At 42.1% G+C, this 15,077-nt stretch overlaps 1 protein-coding gene across 1 annotated transcript in view; it reads right to left on the bottom strand.

Moving 5' to 3' along the window:
* Positions 1-15,077, bottom strand: part of GIMAP2 (GTPase, IMAP family member 2) — a 34,436-nt gene that overhangs the window by 7,961 nt on the left and 11,398 nt on the right.

Here is a 15,077-nt window from a genome sequence, read left to right as displayed (position 1 = left end):
ATCTGTATTTGGGGATCTTTCCTGGGGTCCTCCTCGATATTCTCTTTCACTTCCTCTGCTTCCCCACCCACTCCACTCCTTCAGGGCGTGGAAACAGACCTCTATGTGGTTCAGGTGAGATGGAGAAGTACAGTGGGTGTGACTTCTGAGGTGAGCCCTCTACCGCGACTATTTCCTGATACCCTTCCCCATGCTCAGGACCCTGTCAACACTTCAGTTTTTTCCAACCACTTCCTGCATAAAACGCTTTCGTGTTTCACCTCTTGTTCTAAGTTCATCTATGTCTTGAGAAGAGCTTGGTTTGGGGGCATTTCTTTTGAACCAAGAGAGAAAAATAACTGTTTGTGATTCTGTCTGCAAAAGGAAACCACGAGACCCAGAGCTCTTCCTGAGGCAAGCTCCTTCCTCTGAGAGGAAAACCGATTTATCAGGTGTGATCCAAAGGGGCTGAAACCCCCTCTACCAAACACCACCTGCCTCTCCTCTCTTTCAAGTAAAGCTCTTCCAGGAGGTGCTTAGGCAAAGAAAACAGCGTACAGGGAGAGAGACTGAGACGGAATTCAAATGGGGCCGAATACAGATTGAAGGAGTTCAAGCAAAGAGTTAAAGCTTCAAGTCCTCTAAACACCATTATATAGTCTGAAAGTTTCGGCTATTGTAGCCTATGGCCCTTTACTCTCAGATGTACAGGGTATTTTAAAAGAGGTGAATATCTCAGATCTAACTTGCTGCCAGATCCTGGGTTTGAATATTGAAACTATATTGAAGCATTCAACTCCATTGAAACTGTATTCAACTCCATTCAACTGTATTTAACTCCATTGAAACTGTAGGGATGGCTCTATTTGCTCTAGTTCTAACTTGCTGTCCTCACCTGCCCACCCCTACCTTCTGTCGGTTTTAGTTCCCCAGGGCCCATCAGTGACCACGGATGGCCAAAACATATCCTCCGTATACTCAGTGGGGTTTTGGAAATGGGCCATTTTCATCCCTGTTTGGTCGCTGACCTGCTACGTGACCTTAAGGCAAATCTGACCTTAATTTGTTTCATCTTCAAATGATAAAAAACTTCAACTATTGACAGAATTATCAGAATTAAGTGGAAAAATGTATGGAAAACACGTTGCCCCAGTGCCTACCACTGTGATTTCGAAGCCTTAACTTGCACCAGAGTGCCTGAAGAACTTGTGAAAACACAGAGGGCTAGGCAACATTCCTAGTTTCTGAATGAGCAGGATTTGGTGAAGCCTGAAATGTGGGAGTTCTAACAAATTCCCAGGTGATATGAGTACTGCTGGTCCCAGGGCCTCACTTTGAGGATGACTGCCCTAGGTCATTGGCATCATTTGCATTGAAGCTGGGTTACCATCGTGTGCCCGGAACCAACTGTAAACAGAAGTAGGAGTTGTGTCTTTGAGACACTTTTAGTTTCTGGTTTCTCCGTACATGGAGATTTCCTGGGACATTTCCTGGTTGTCCAAAGCACTCCTACATTTTCTTTCTTTGAGGTTCATTCTAGATGAGAGGGTCCAGGTCTGACTTTCTCACCCAAAGCCTTTACATTTCACATGTGCTTTGTCTATCCCCTTTAAGATCTCCTGGTAGCTGATTTAATCTGAAGTGAAAGACCTTTTACAGAAAATGCCTTAGCCCCGTGGTGCTCAGATTTTTACCTTGCATCAGACACACTTGGAGGGTTTGTAAAAACACAGATGACTACACTCTAATCCCAGAGATTCTGGTTCAGTAAGTTTGGGATGGAGCTCAAGACTTTGCATTTCTAACAAGTCTCCAGTTCAAGCTGATGCTGCAGGTCCATGGCCCACATTTTGAGAAGCCCTGGTCTATTATGCAGTAAGTCTGCAAAGTAGTTGATAGTAGCATTTTGCATGACTTGGGAGATGGTCAGAGTAAGTGGCCATTTAGATAAACTATAGGTAGATTCAGATGTCTCTGATATGCTTGTCGTGTGTCAGAAGATAAGGTCAGGGAAAAAAGAAGAAACCTATATGACTTCCTTTCTACACATGTCTTCATATATCGATAGGAGACAAGAACTGACAGTGGTGGAATAGTGGCGTCCAGGAGGCAGTGTCTGATTGATGGGAGGAGGGCTGATCAGTGATCTAAAGTTGTCACGTAGGAGGTCATGGAGGAGATTTTCTCTAAAGGATGGGAGGATGGGATACATGGAGTGCTTTGGGGATAAGCAGACAGGTGGGAGGAAGTGGCATGAATGATGGTTTGGAGGTAGAAGCATATGGGTGGGAAGAAGAGCACAAGTGAACTATGAAACAGACACCACTACCATTTAATTACTTTGGACTAAACACTGTGCACACGAGTTTGGGTGAACTCTGGGAGTTGGTGACGGACAGGGAGGCCTGGCGTGCTGCGATTCATGGGGTTGCAAAGAGTCAGACATGACTGAGCAACTGAACTGAACTGAACTGAACTGAAACACTATGTTTTATATCTTCTTCTTACTTAATACTTACAGCCACACTGGGAAGTACAGATTATTATATCCATAGCTACATAAGTAAAAACAAGGTTCAGAAAAGTGAATAACTTGAACAACTCAGAGAATAAGTGTGGGGTTAGAGCCAGGAAGGGGACTTGGAGGACCCCAGGCCTATTGCTGTGTCCCCAGGGCTACCATGTGTAGCAAAATGTAAGGAGATGGGGCCATGAAGAAAAGTTTGCAGCCTGAGGTAAATCTGTCAATTCCAGGCCAAGAAGTATGACCTGAGATCTACAATGGTGGTCTCTTGAGCAACAGACACAGGATAAAGCTGAGTTGCATAATCTTGATTTGGTAAGAGGAGATTAAAGAAGAGAAACTAAGACAAGAGTAAGTTACCATCTATCCACTGAAATTCCTATTTTTCTTTCTCTTCTCCCTTTTTTTCTGACTCCACCAATCTTGTGTTACCCAGTATCAGTCTAGGTATCTCTTCCACTTCCTCTCCTATCTTTCTTGCACAAGGTCTTTTTTAAACAAACAAAACTGAAGTATAGTCGATTTACAATGTTGTCTTAGTTTTGTGGGGCTTCTCAGGTGGCTCAGTGAATCTGCCTGCTGATGAATCTCTTGCAGAAGACACGGGTTCAATCGATCCTTGGGTCAGGAACATCCCCTGGAGGAGGAATGGCACCCCACTCCAGTATTCTTGATGGCAGAATCCCACGAACAGAGAAGCCTGGCAGGCTACAGTCCATGGGGTTGCAAAGAGTTGGACAGGACTGAGTGACTGAGCATGTACATGCTTAGTTTCAGATGAACAGCAAAGTGATTCAGTTATACATACATACGTATTCTTTTTCAGATTCTTTTCCATTATAGATTATCACAAGATATGGAATATAGTTTCCTGTGCTACAAGATTTTTGTTGTAGCACAAAAAACTACAAGTAGGCCCTTGTTAGTTATCTATTCTATATATAGCAGTGTATATCTGTTTATCCCAAACTCCCAGTTTATCTTTCCCCTCTTTCCCCTTTGATAACCATGTTTGTTTTCAATGTCTGTGAATCCATTTCTGTTTTATAAATGAGCTCACTTGTTTTTTTTTTTAGATTTGACATATAAGTGATATCATGTGTCTTTGTCTGACTTACTTCACTTAGTTTGATAATCTCTAGGTTCATCCATGTTGCTGCAAATGGCAAGATTTCATTCTTGTTTATGGGTGAGTAGTATTCCAGTGTATGTATGTGCCCCATCTTCTTTATCCATTCGTCTGTCGATGGACTTTTAGGTTCACACACGTCTTTTTAACTTTTGACCCCAGTTCTTGATCCCACCACACCAGGGAGTCTGAGATATCCAACCTCATGAGAACACCCTTCCCTTCAGTCCTGGTTTGGGGTCCTGGCAGATTTGAGAACTGATGAGTCTGAGGGTCACAAAGAGTACAGAGGCACTAGATTTTCTGGAAAGGCTGCTCCAGACTCTGCCCAAGCTGCTCCTCAGAGACTGCTCCAACCAAAGTACACACACACACATACACACACACACATACACACAACACACCACACAAACTCTGGTGCTCAGCCCCCAGCCTGTTCCCAGCCTGTCCTGCTTTCAGGTCTTATTCTTTCTGAGGCAATGGCACCCCACTCCAGTACTCTTGCCTGGAAAATCCCATGGATGGAGGAGCCTGGTGGGCTGCAGTCCATGGGGTGGCTAAGAGTCGGACATGACTGAATGACTACACTTTCACTTTTCACTTTCATGCATTGGAGAAGGGAATGGCAACCCACTCCAGTGTTCTTGCCTGGAGAATCCCAGGGACGGGGGAGCCTGGTGGGCTGCCGTCCATGGGGTCACACAGAGTCGGACACGACTGAAGCGACTTAGCAATTAGCATCCTTATGGAAGAATGTTTTTCAAAGGTTAATTTAATCTGGATACTGGCAAAGATTTTCTTTTTTAAGAGACGAAGGACATTTCAGGGAGCAGGCTGACTGTTAGGCTAGGGTGGTCAGAGATGGTTGCAAAATCCCCTTTCTTAGAAGCATGGCCTACTGGCAGTGAGACACATTGACACAATGGCAGGAACTTGAATTCCTACCTAGAAAAAACTGTATTGTGGTTACCAAAGGGGGCTGTATTAACTCAAAAAGCCCTTGTTCTGCTGCATTAAAATATATAGGGGCTTTCCCCCAGTCTTCCCCTAAAATCATCTCTGCCTCTTCCTATTAATACATTAGATCTTCCCTCTCTGAGTGTCCTTCAGTATTCACTATGCCTGTGGGTGACTTTAAGACTTTTGCGTCAGCTCAGAGTTGCTGGTTTGCTCCTGTGAGCTCCCTCAGCATTGGACTTTCCCACTGTCGTCTCAGCACTTGTGCCTCTTGTTAACACACAAATAGAGTGAAAAAAATATGTGTTGAGATCAAAAGATGAAAGTTGTGGGCATCAGGCTGCCACTGTATTTTATGGGCAAGGCTCATAAAGTTTCTGAGCAGCATTTGTTTATGGTTAAAATGAAGGTTGTGGCCAATGGTCTGAGGTCTCTTCCTATGGTGACATTTAAGTTCCCCAATATTTCTTAGCATACCCAGTGAGCATGAGAGTCCAGCTCACCCAAGAGCATGATCTCTTCCTCACAAACCCAATAAGTCCGAAGAAAGCTGGTCAGAATGCACTTTTCTTTTTGCAGGGCTGGCTCAGAGGATCAGTGCTCCCTGATGAGAGATCCTAGATGGTGACCAGTCCAGGGGAGGGACAGTGACAAATCTGGGAAACTTACAATAAAGAGTCCTACCAGGGCAATTGCAATAAAAGCCAGCCTTCTGGGTCCTGGGGTTTTGATTCCTAGATTCATCTCAGAAATGTTTAGTTGGAGACATTCAAGGGTAAATTAAGTCATTTATACCCACCTTTTGGTGCAAGCCTCCCTGATAGATCAGATGGTAAAGAATCTGCCTGCGATGCAGGAGATCCCTGGGTTTGATCCCTGGGTCAGGAAGATCCCTGAGAGAAGGGAATGGCACCCCAATCCAGTATTCTTGCCTGGAGAATTCCATGGACAGAGGAGCCTGTTGGACCACAGTCCATGGGGTCGTGAGAGTTGGCTAAGACCGAACAACTAACACTTTCACTTTTTCAAACAAGGAGGCAAGGGTGTATGTGCCCCCTTCCAGGTAGCCCCAAGTTTCTCACTTCCCCAAAAAGCACACTATTCACTTTAATAGCCCCTGAATTCTTACCAATTCCTTAATGTCGGTGGTGGGAGCAGACTCCATCCAGGAGATCCTGGACAGGCATGGAAGAATCAACAGCCTAGTGATGTGCCACCAGTAAGGTTCCACACTAGGTCTGGACAATGTCTTCTACTGTCTGCAGTTCTCCCCTCTGCAAATTACTATCTTTGCTTGATGCAGATTCTCTATCACTCACCGAAGTTTGTACCTCTTTACTACTATGGATACTGTCGAAAGTTCAGAAACTACAGAAGTAAAACCAATGAATCGCTGAAACAGTCATTGTAGAGGTTTATTTTGCCCATACCAAAAAGACAATTTGAAAGCTGGGAGCACTCAAAGGAGAACATGCAAGGGGCTCAGGGGTACGTTGTTACAAGACAGCTTAGGATAGTGACAAAGCAATGACTATTTTTCAAAGTGATGGTAACAATATTAGGATTTTCTTAAATGATGGGGAATTGGTGAGTGATTGCCTCATATCAGTTTTGGGGCACAGTTTAAGGTTTGCTTGTGAGTTCCAGAGACATAAGCAAGAAATGACCCAGTCCAAGTTAGTCTTTCAAGATAAGATAAATTAAACTTTGTATGACAACACTGGTTTTGTCTGCCAGGGAATTTCTAAGGCTGGTCTATATTTGTTTTTGACTTTAACAGTATGCTGAGGGGTTTGTTTGTGCATCTCAGCATGTCCCCAGGAAGTCTGTGTGTACAAGTGAGGTTAGGCCATTTCCCAGAACTGTCTCACATGGTAGGAACCAGACTTGTCACTCTATCTGTGTGCAGCTACATTACCTCCTGTCTTTGCCACAGCTGTTTTCTACCTCAACTCCTCCACCATTTTCCTTCCCTATCACAAAATGTTATGGCCACTTCACAGGAGAGAGTTAAAGTATTGGGCCATGTGCCTTTTACTCTTTATGTGAGATGGTACTTAGAATGAGAGAGAGTGGGAAAGCTGGGGGGAGAGGAGAGATCTTACCACGGAGAGGACAACTGATCTCACCACAGAGATCTCACTGAGCTGTTCCCCCCCCCGCCCCACCCCAAATCAAGAATGACACCTAAGGAGAGGGATCAAGATGGTGGAGTAAGAGGACATGGAGCTCACCTCCCTCCTGCAACAAACACATTAAAAATACATCTACATGTGGAACAATTAGCTACCTTTTGATCCTGCAACCTCACTTCTGGGCAGGTATGCAGAAAAGATGAAAACTAATTTGAAAAAATACACACACCACAGTGTTCATAGCAGCACTATTTACAATAGTCAAGGCACTGAAACAATCTAAAAGCACATCAACAGACAATTGGTTTAAATAGAATATAAATATTCTCGGTGAAATATTTGTTGTTACTGTTCAGTTGCTAAGTCATGTCCAACTCTGTGACTGCATGAACTGCAGCAGAGGCTTCTCTGTCCATCACTATTTGTTTAAACTCATGTCCACTGAGGCAGTGATGCCATCCAACTATCTCATCTCTGTCACCCCCTTCTCTTCTTGCCCTCAGTTTTTCCCAGCATCAGGGTCTTTTCCAACGAGTCAGCTCTTCTCAACAGGTGGCCAAAGTATTGGAGCTTCAGCTTCAGCATCAGTCCTTCCAATGAATATTAGGGTTGATTTCCTTTAGGATTGACTGGTTTGATCTCCTTGTTGTCCAAGGGATGTCAAGAGTCTTCTCCAGCACCACAGTTTGAAAGTGTCAGTTCTTTGGTGCTCAGTCTTATTTATGATCCGACTTCTCACAGCCATACATGATGACTAGAAAAACCATAGCTTTGACTACATGGACCTTTGTTGGCAAAGTGGTGTCTCTGGTTTTTAAAATACTGTCTATGTTTGACATACTTGTTTTCCAAGGAGCAAATTTCTTTTAATTTTGTGGCAGCAGAAATATTACTCAGCCATAGAAATGAATGTAGTATTGCCATTTGCAACAACATGGATAAAGCTAGAAATTATGATACTAAGTGAAGTAAGTCAGACAGAGAAAGATAAAATTATAGGACATCACTTATATGTGGAATCTCAAAAATAATACAAATGAATCTATATGCAAAACAGAAACAGACCCACAGACATAGAAAACAAACTTATGATTACCACAGAGGAAATGTAGGGAATGTGCTATATTAGGAGTATGGAGGTAACAGATGCAAACCACTCTAGGTAAAACAGATAACAAGGGTTTATTGTATAGCACAGGAAACTATATTCAATATCTTGTAATAACCTATAATGTAAGAGAATCTGAAAAAATTATGTATGTATTTAAATCACTTTGCTGTAGACATGAAACTAAAAATATTATAAATCAACTAGACTTCAAAACTATACTTTAGAAAAGAAGAATAAGTAAAGAAATAAGGCAAAGAGAAACAAAAACAACAAAAAAAGACTGAAACCCAAGATCTCAAAGTGACTAAGACTGTCACTGATTAGGAGCAGCATAGAGCTACTGATTAACTTCAATTCTCAATAATTTATATATTTAAAATTTAAGAGTAGATTTTAAAAGAATAAAATTATAATCTATAATTTACAGCATAAAGGAGAGTTAAATAAGTTAAGTAATCTGTAAGGCAGAAAGCAGAAAACAAGAAAGAAATCAAAGTCCATATTTATTTATAATTAAATGCTGAAACACCTGTAGTTTTCCCTTTAAAGTTAGCAACAAGGCGAGGATGTCCTCTACCACTTCCTTTATCCATTACTACATTGGAAGTCTTAGCCAATGCAATAAGACAGGAAAAATGAGTCACAACAATTGGAAAAGAAAAAAACAAATCTGCTACTACTTGCAGGTGGTATAACTATCTGGAGACTCCCTCAGGTTGGTGGTAGCCCAATGGTGAAACAGGATTGTTTTCTTCTGAGTCTTCAAATACCACCAGGGCTTCATTCAGAGCAGGCACAACAATGGACATTTTAGACTCTTGTGGGCAAGCAGATGGCCACTTAGTTGGAATGAGTTCTTCTGCCTTCATTCTGCCTATTAGCCTGAGCCAAAGTTGTCACTAGAAGGACCTGAGCTTAGCCTGTGGGCAAACATGTAGAACAGGTGGGCACAGTTTGCTGCTGCTGCTAAGTCACTTCAGTCGTGTCTGACTCTGTGTGACCACACAGACAGCAGCCCACCAGGCTCCCCCGTCACTGGGATTCTCCAGGCAAGAACACTGGCGTGGGTTGCCATTTCCTTCTCCAATGCATGAAAGTGAAAAGTGAAAGTGAAGTCGCTCAGTCGTGTCCGACCCTCAGCGACCCCATGGACTGCAGCCCACCAGGCTCCTCCATCCATGGGATTTTCCAGGCAAGAGTACTGGAGTGGGGTGCCATTGCCTTCTCTGGGGCACAGTTTAGTAAATGTATACCATCAACTGTTCATGTCAGGAGTTAGTGATGGAATCTGTCAGCCAAGTTTCTGGGTAATTATTACTTACTGGTAGTTTGGAATATAACTGTTCCCTTGGTATGTGTTTGTTCATGAAATAACACTGCAAAAATGGGCAAATACTGAGAATATGGACAAAACTGGGCAAAAATCACTGGAAGAACAGAAAACAGGATCTCTAATAGTAAAGTGGGGCTATAGGGTGCAAATTTCCACTGTATACTCCAAATTGTCAATACCATCCAAGATCTAGTCCTTGGAATTGGCTTTGTGTTTCTATGTGTTGCTTGGTCAACTCAGAGAGTTGGAAGTACTATGTCCTATTAGATTTGGACTACTGTTAATAAAGTCTGGGTTAGGGAGGAGAAGGAAGTTCTTTCAGTGACTGTGACACCCATTTGAGGGGATAATTGGAGATGGTTGCAGTCCAGTGTCCCTCCCCAGTACCCCACAAGAAAAAGAATACAAGGAGGGTAGAAGCTGTCCAAACTCCCCAGTCATAGCTGTGGAACCTGCACCAAGGAGAGAGGAGATACTGACACAAATTATTTAAAAGAAAAAAAGCAACATCATTGCCATAGTTGACATTCCTGTGTTTGAATTCAAGCCCTGAGCCTTTGGAGTGGGAGAACAAACATTCAAATTATAGGGGTCCCAGAAGAAGAGAAAAAGAAAGGGTATGAGAAGTTTTTGAAGAGATTATAATTGAAAATTTCCCCAAGATGGAAAAGGAAATAGTCGATCAAGTTCAAGAGGTGCAAAGAGTCCCATACAGGATAAACCCAAGAAGAAGCATGCCAAGACATACACTAACCAAACTAACAAATACTAAGCACAAATAAAGAATATTAAAAGTAGCAAGGGAAAAACAACAAGTAATATACAAGGGAAACCCCATATGTTTAACAGCTGATCTTTCAGCAGAAACTCTGCAGGCCAGAAGGGAATGGCAGGATATATTTAAAGTACTGAAAGGGGGAAAAAAACCTACAACCAAGATTACTGTACCCAGAAAGGATCTCAAAATTGATGGAGAAATAAAAGTTTTTCAGACAAACAAAAGTTAAGAGAATTCAGTACCACCAAACCAACTTGACAACAAATGTTAAAGGGACTTATATAGTCAATAAATACAAAAGAAGAAAAAGATATACAAAATCAATCCCAAACAATTAAGAAAATGGAAATAGGAACATATTTATCTATAATTACTTTAAACGTAAATGGATTAAATGCTCCAACCAAAAGACTGACTGGCTGAATGGATACAATAACAAGACTCATATATACGCTGTCTACAAGAAACCCACTTCAGACGTAAAGACACATATAGACTGAGAGGATGGAAAAATATATTCCATGCAAATGGGAAACAAAAGAAGTTGGAGTAGCAATCCTCATATCAGACAAAATAGACCTTAAAATAAAGAGTACAAAAAAGATCTTCATGACCAAGATAATCACAATGGTGTGATCACTCACCTAGAGCCAGACATCCTGGAATATGAAGTCAAGTGGGCCTTAGAAAGCATCACTATGAACAAAGCTAGTGGAGGTGATGGAATTCCAGTTGAGCTATTCCAAATCCTGAAAGATGATGCTGTGTAAGTGCTGCATTCAATATGCCAGCGAATTTGGAAAACTCAGCAGTGGCCACAGGACTGGAAAAGGTCAGTTTTCATTCCAATCCCAAAGAAAGGCAGTGCCAAAGAATGCTCAAACTACCACACAATTGCACTCATCTCACACGCTAGTAAAATAATGCTTAAAATTCTCCAAGCCAGACTTCAGCAATACGTGAACCGTGAACTTCCAGATGTTCAAGCTGGTTTTAGAAAAGGCAGAGGAACCAGAGATCAAATTGCCAACATCCGCTGGATCATGGAAAAAGCAAGAGAGTTCTAGGAAAACATCTATTTCTGTTTTATTGACTATGCCAAAGCCTTTGACTGTGTGGATCACAATAAACTGTGGAAAATTCTTCAAGAGATGGGGATACCAGACCACCTGACCTGCCTCTTGAGAAACCTGCATGCAGGTCAGGAAGCAACAGTTAGAACTAGACATGGAACAACAGACTGGTTGCAAATAGGAAAAGGAGTATGTCAAGGCTGTGTATTGTCACCCTGCTTATTCAACTTATATGCAGAGTACATCATGAGAAATGCTGGGCTGGAAGAAGCACAAGCTGGAATCAAGATTGCCGGGAGAAATATCAATAACCTCAGATATGCAGATGATACCACCCTTATGGCAGAAAATGAAGAGGAACTAAAAAGCCTCTTAATGAAAGTGAAAGTGGAGAGTGAAAAGATTGGCTTAAAGCTCAACATTCAGAAAACTAAGATCATGGCATCTGGTCCCATCACTTCATGGCAAATAGATGGGGAAACAGTGGAAACAGTGTCAGACTTTATTTTTCTGGGCTCCAAAATCACTGCAGATGGTGACTGCAGCCATGAAATTAGAAGACGCTTACTCCTTGGAAGGAAAGTTATGACCAACCTAGATAGCATATTCAAAAGCAGAGATATTACTTTGCCAACAAAGGTCCGTCTCGTCTATGGTTTTTCCAGTGGTAATGTATGGATGTGAGAGTTGGACTGTAAAGAAAGCTGAGGTCTGACGAATTGATGCTTTTGAACTGTGGTGTTGGAGAAGACTCTTGAGAGTCCCTTGGAATGTAAGGAGATCAAACCAGTCCAACCTAAAGGAAATCAGTGCTAAATATACATTGGAAGGACTGATGTTTAAACTGAAACTCCAATACTTTGGCCACCTGATGTGAAGAACTGACTCCTTAGAAAAGACCCTGATGCTGCGAAAGATTGAAGGCAGGAGAAGGGGAGACAGAGGATGAGATGGTGGGATGGCATCACCGACTCGATGGACATGAGTTTGATCAAGCTCCAGGAGTTGGTGATGGACAGGGAAGCCTGGTGTGCTGCAGTCCATGGAGTAGTAAAGAATCGGTCATGAGCGACTGAACTGACTGATTGAAGGAGAATATATGGAAAATAGAAGCCTGGATTAGATGTCATCTCCATAACTAACTGTGTTACCTTAATACATCATTTGAATTCATGTTCCTAATATGTTAGCAGGAATTCTAATATCTAATTGGACCATATCACAGGGATTGTAGAAGTAAACTTAAAATAATGAAAATAAGACCATTTTCAAAAATATAAACTGCTTCATGGAGAAGGATAAGTAAGAAAGTGATAAAGATGATAATAGTCATTGCCATTATGATCATCTTCTGCAACACGGTGCTTTGTGGATCCCTAAGTCCAGAGAAAGTAATCCAAGTTTGATGAAATTTAAGAAACAGAATACCATTGACCATGGAACAGGACACTGTAAAATGCATTGTATGGCTCTACGATGAGAACTCCCATATCTTGGCCTGTGACCAGAAAGCTCCATGGGAGAACTCTCTAGAACATCTGGCTTATCTTCTCATCCTCCTGTGTGAGATTCTATTCTGGAGGGCAATGCCTCATCTCCCAGTCTTCATCCCTGGAAAACCAGAGCTCACAAGCTCCCTTTTGGTGTCTTGGTTCCTAAAGAGAGAAGGTGTGGAAACCACTGTTGGTGTCTTCTTGGCACACCTCGTGTAGCCCTTCTAGATGATCTGGCTCTGGAAGACAGAGGGAGCCTGGTCAGGAGGTCCTGAGGCTTTGGTCAGAAAAACCTGGATGCTGAGGACAAGAAGGGACCTTAATGCATCACTCAAACCTCAGCTCAAGAAGCCCTGGGGACCTGAAGGGGTGAGAGGAGAGGAGGCCTGGGGGATGTCTGTCAGGGAAGGGGTCCTTATTAGACTGTAAGGAGGGATGGGATGGGGTTTGGGTGCAGTGGGGGCAGCCCAGAGAACAGGATCCATGCTCAAGACCCATATTTCTCACGGTTTTTTTTTTGCCCATGACTACTCTTTGTCAGCAAGTTTATATCTCATAAGGTACATGGAGGGCATGGTGTCAACCCCAGAGTCCTCATGAGCAAGGGGCTCCCTGCAAGAGTCGGTGGAAAGTCCCGCCTCTGCTCATGGACTGGACAGACTCTGTCCATCCCACCCTTTCCTCCTCTTTCCATTTTGTTCCATTTTATCTCATTCCTTCACACCAGTATTCACTGCACACCTTCTATGTGTTCAGCTCTGGGCAGTGGTGTTTATAAGAGGAGATCTCAGCCTGGTCAGGGGGAGAGTCTCAGCACAGGACATAGAGGGTAAAATAAAACAGTGATTTGTGTGGGACCCAAAATGCATGAAACAGAAGTCAGGGGCTAGGGGAAAAGAGCAGGAGGAAGCCGGCCTGTGTTACAGGGACCTGCGAGGTGAAAAGGCAGCTGATAGTCCTTTAGGGAGTAGGGCCCTGCTACTAGGGGTTCTGAGAATCTCAGACTTGAATCCCACCCCACCCCCCTTTTCTGCTTCTCTGCACATCATCCTGTCCTGGCCCTGTAGGGAAGGCTGAAGGAAGACCACCCAGTTAGAACAGGTGTGCAGTTCAAGTCAGTGCCATGTGTGGATAAACCAGGGCTCCCACCCCATTCTGTGCCTGCCCCCCCTTCATCCCCTGTGTATGTCCTTAAACTACCTTTATATCTTCTGCTCACTGATACACTTCTCACTGAAATTTCAAAGATATAAGTGAAAATGGAGTAGAGGGAATTCATGTTTTATTAGAAATCAGAGCAGTTTGTAATTCCCTTAATGAATGAAACTACATGGAGAACTGAATAACAACTAAATAAAACTTTTGGACTAAGCTACGGACAGTGTGTTAAAAAGCAAAGCTATCTCTTTGCTGACAAGGATCTGTATAGTTAAGGCTATGGTCTTTCCAGTAGTCACATACAGCTGTGAGAGTTGGACCATAAAGAAGGCAGAGTGCCGAATAATTGATACATTCGAACTGTGGTGTTGGAGAAGACTCTCGAGTGTCTTTTGTAAAGCAAGAAAATCAAACCAGTCAATCCCAAAGGAAATCAATTATGAATACTCGTTGGAAGGACTGATGCTGAAGCTGAAGCTCAATACTTTGGCCACTTGGTGTGAAGAGCCAACTCATTGGAAAAGACCCTGATGCTAGGAAAGACTGAGGCAGAAGCAGAAGAGGGCAACAGAGGATGAGATGGTTGGACGGCATCCCTGACACCACGGATGTGAACTTGGGCAAACTCTGAGTGATGGTGAGCGACAGGGAAGCTGAGGTGCTGCTATCCATGGGTCTTGAAGAGTTGGACGTGAGCTGGTGACGGAACAACAACAGCAGTATTTAGATGATAATTCATAATCTTCAATATGTATACTCAAATATAAGAAAGCAATAAAAAAGAAGAGCAGAGTAAAACCAATGAGCTCAGAGAAAGGATATATAATAAAGGAACAGCAATTAATGAAATATAAGACAGCACAAATAAGCATATCAAAATTTGAAAACTAAACTTAATTCTTTGGAATGACTGACAAAGTTCTGCTAATACTGATTGAAATAAAAAAGACAGTGAACATAATAAAAATACTAAGCATTATAAAAAGGATTGCAACTATATATTCAAGGAGATTAAAACATTTTTTTAGAGAATTCTCTGCCATAAATTTTTATGGCAATAAATTTGCAAATATAAATGAATAGATGATAAATCAAAAAGATAAATAAACAAGCTATAGAATTTCAGGTAGCAAAGAAAGCAATGGCATTATTAATTGCCTGGGAAGAAATACTTTCTTGATATTTGCCAAATTGTATCCTTTAAATATCTGATTCTTTTAAATTTTTCTAGAAATCTAGACAAACTAGTGGTAAACAAGACCAATGTGTTAAGAAACATACTAGAGATTATGCATGCATTTGCAAGAATTACTTTTTTAAAACAAAGCTTTCTTTTGTTTTTGTCAAATTATTACCATCCTTCAAACTTGTCCCCTTTGAGCTATAGCCTGTGTTCTAATCCTCTTT

This window comes from Bos indicus, chromosome 4 (assembly GCF_029378745.1).
Source record: "Bos indicus isolate NIAB-ARS_2022 breed Sahiwal x Tharparkar chromosome 4, NIAB-ARS_B.indTharparkar_mat_pri_1.0, whole genome shotgun sequence".
Lineage (NCBI taxonomy): Eukaryota > Metazoa > Chordata > Mammalia > Artiodactyla > Bovidae > Bos > Bos indicus.
This window is presented reverse-complemented; position numbering and strand designations above follow the sequence as displayed.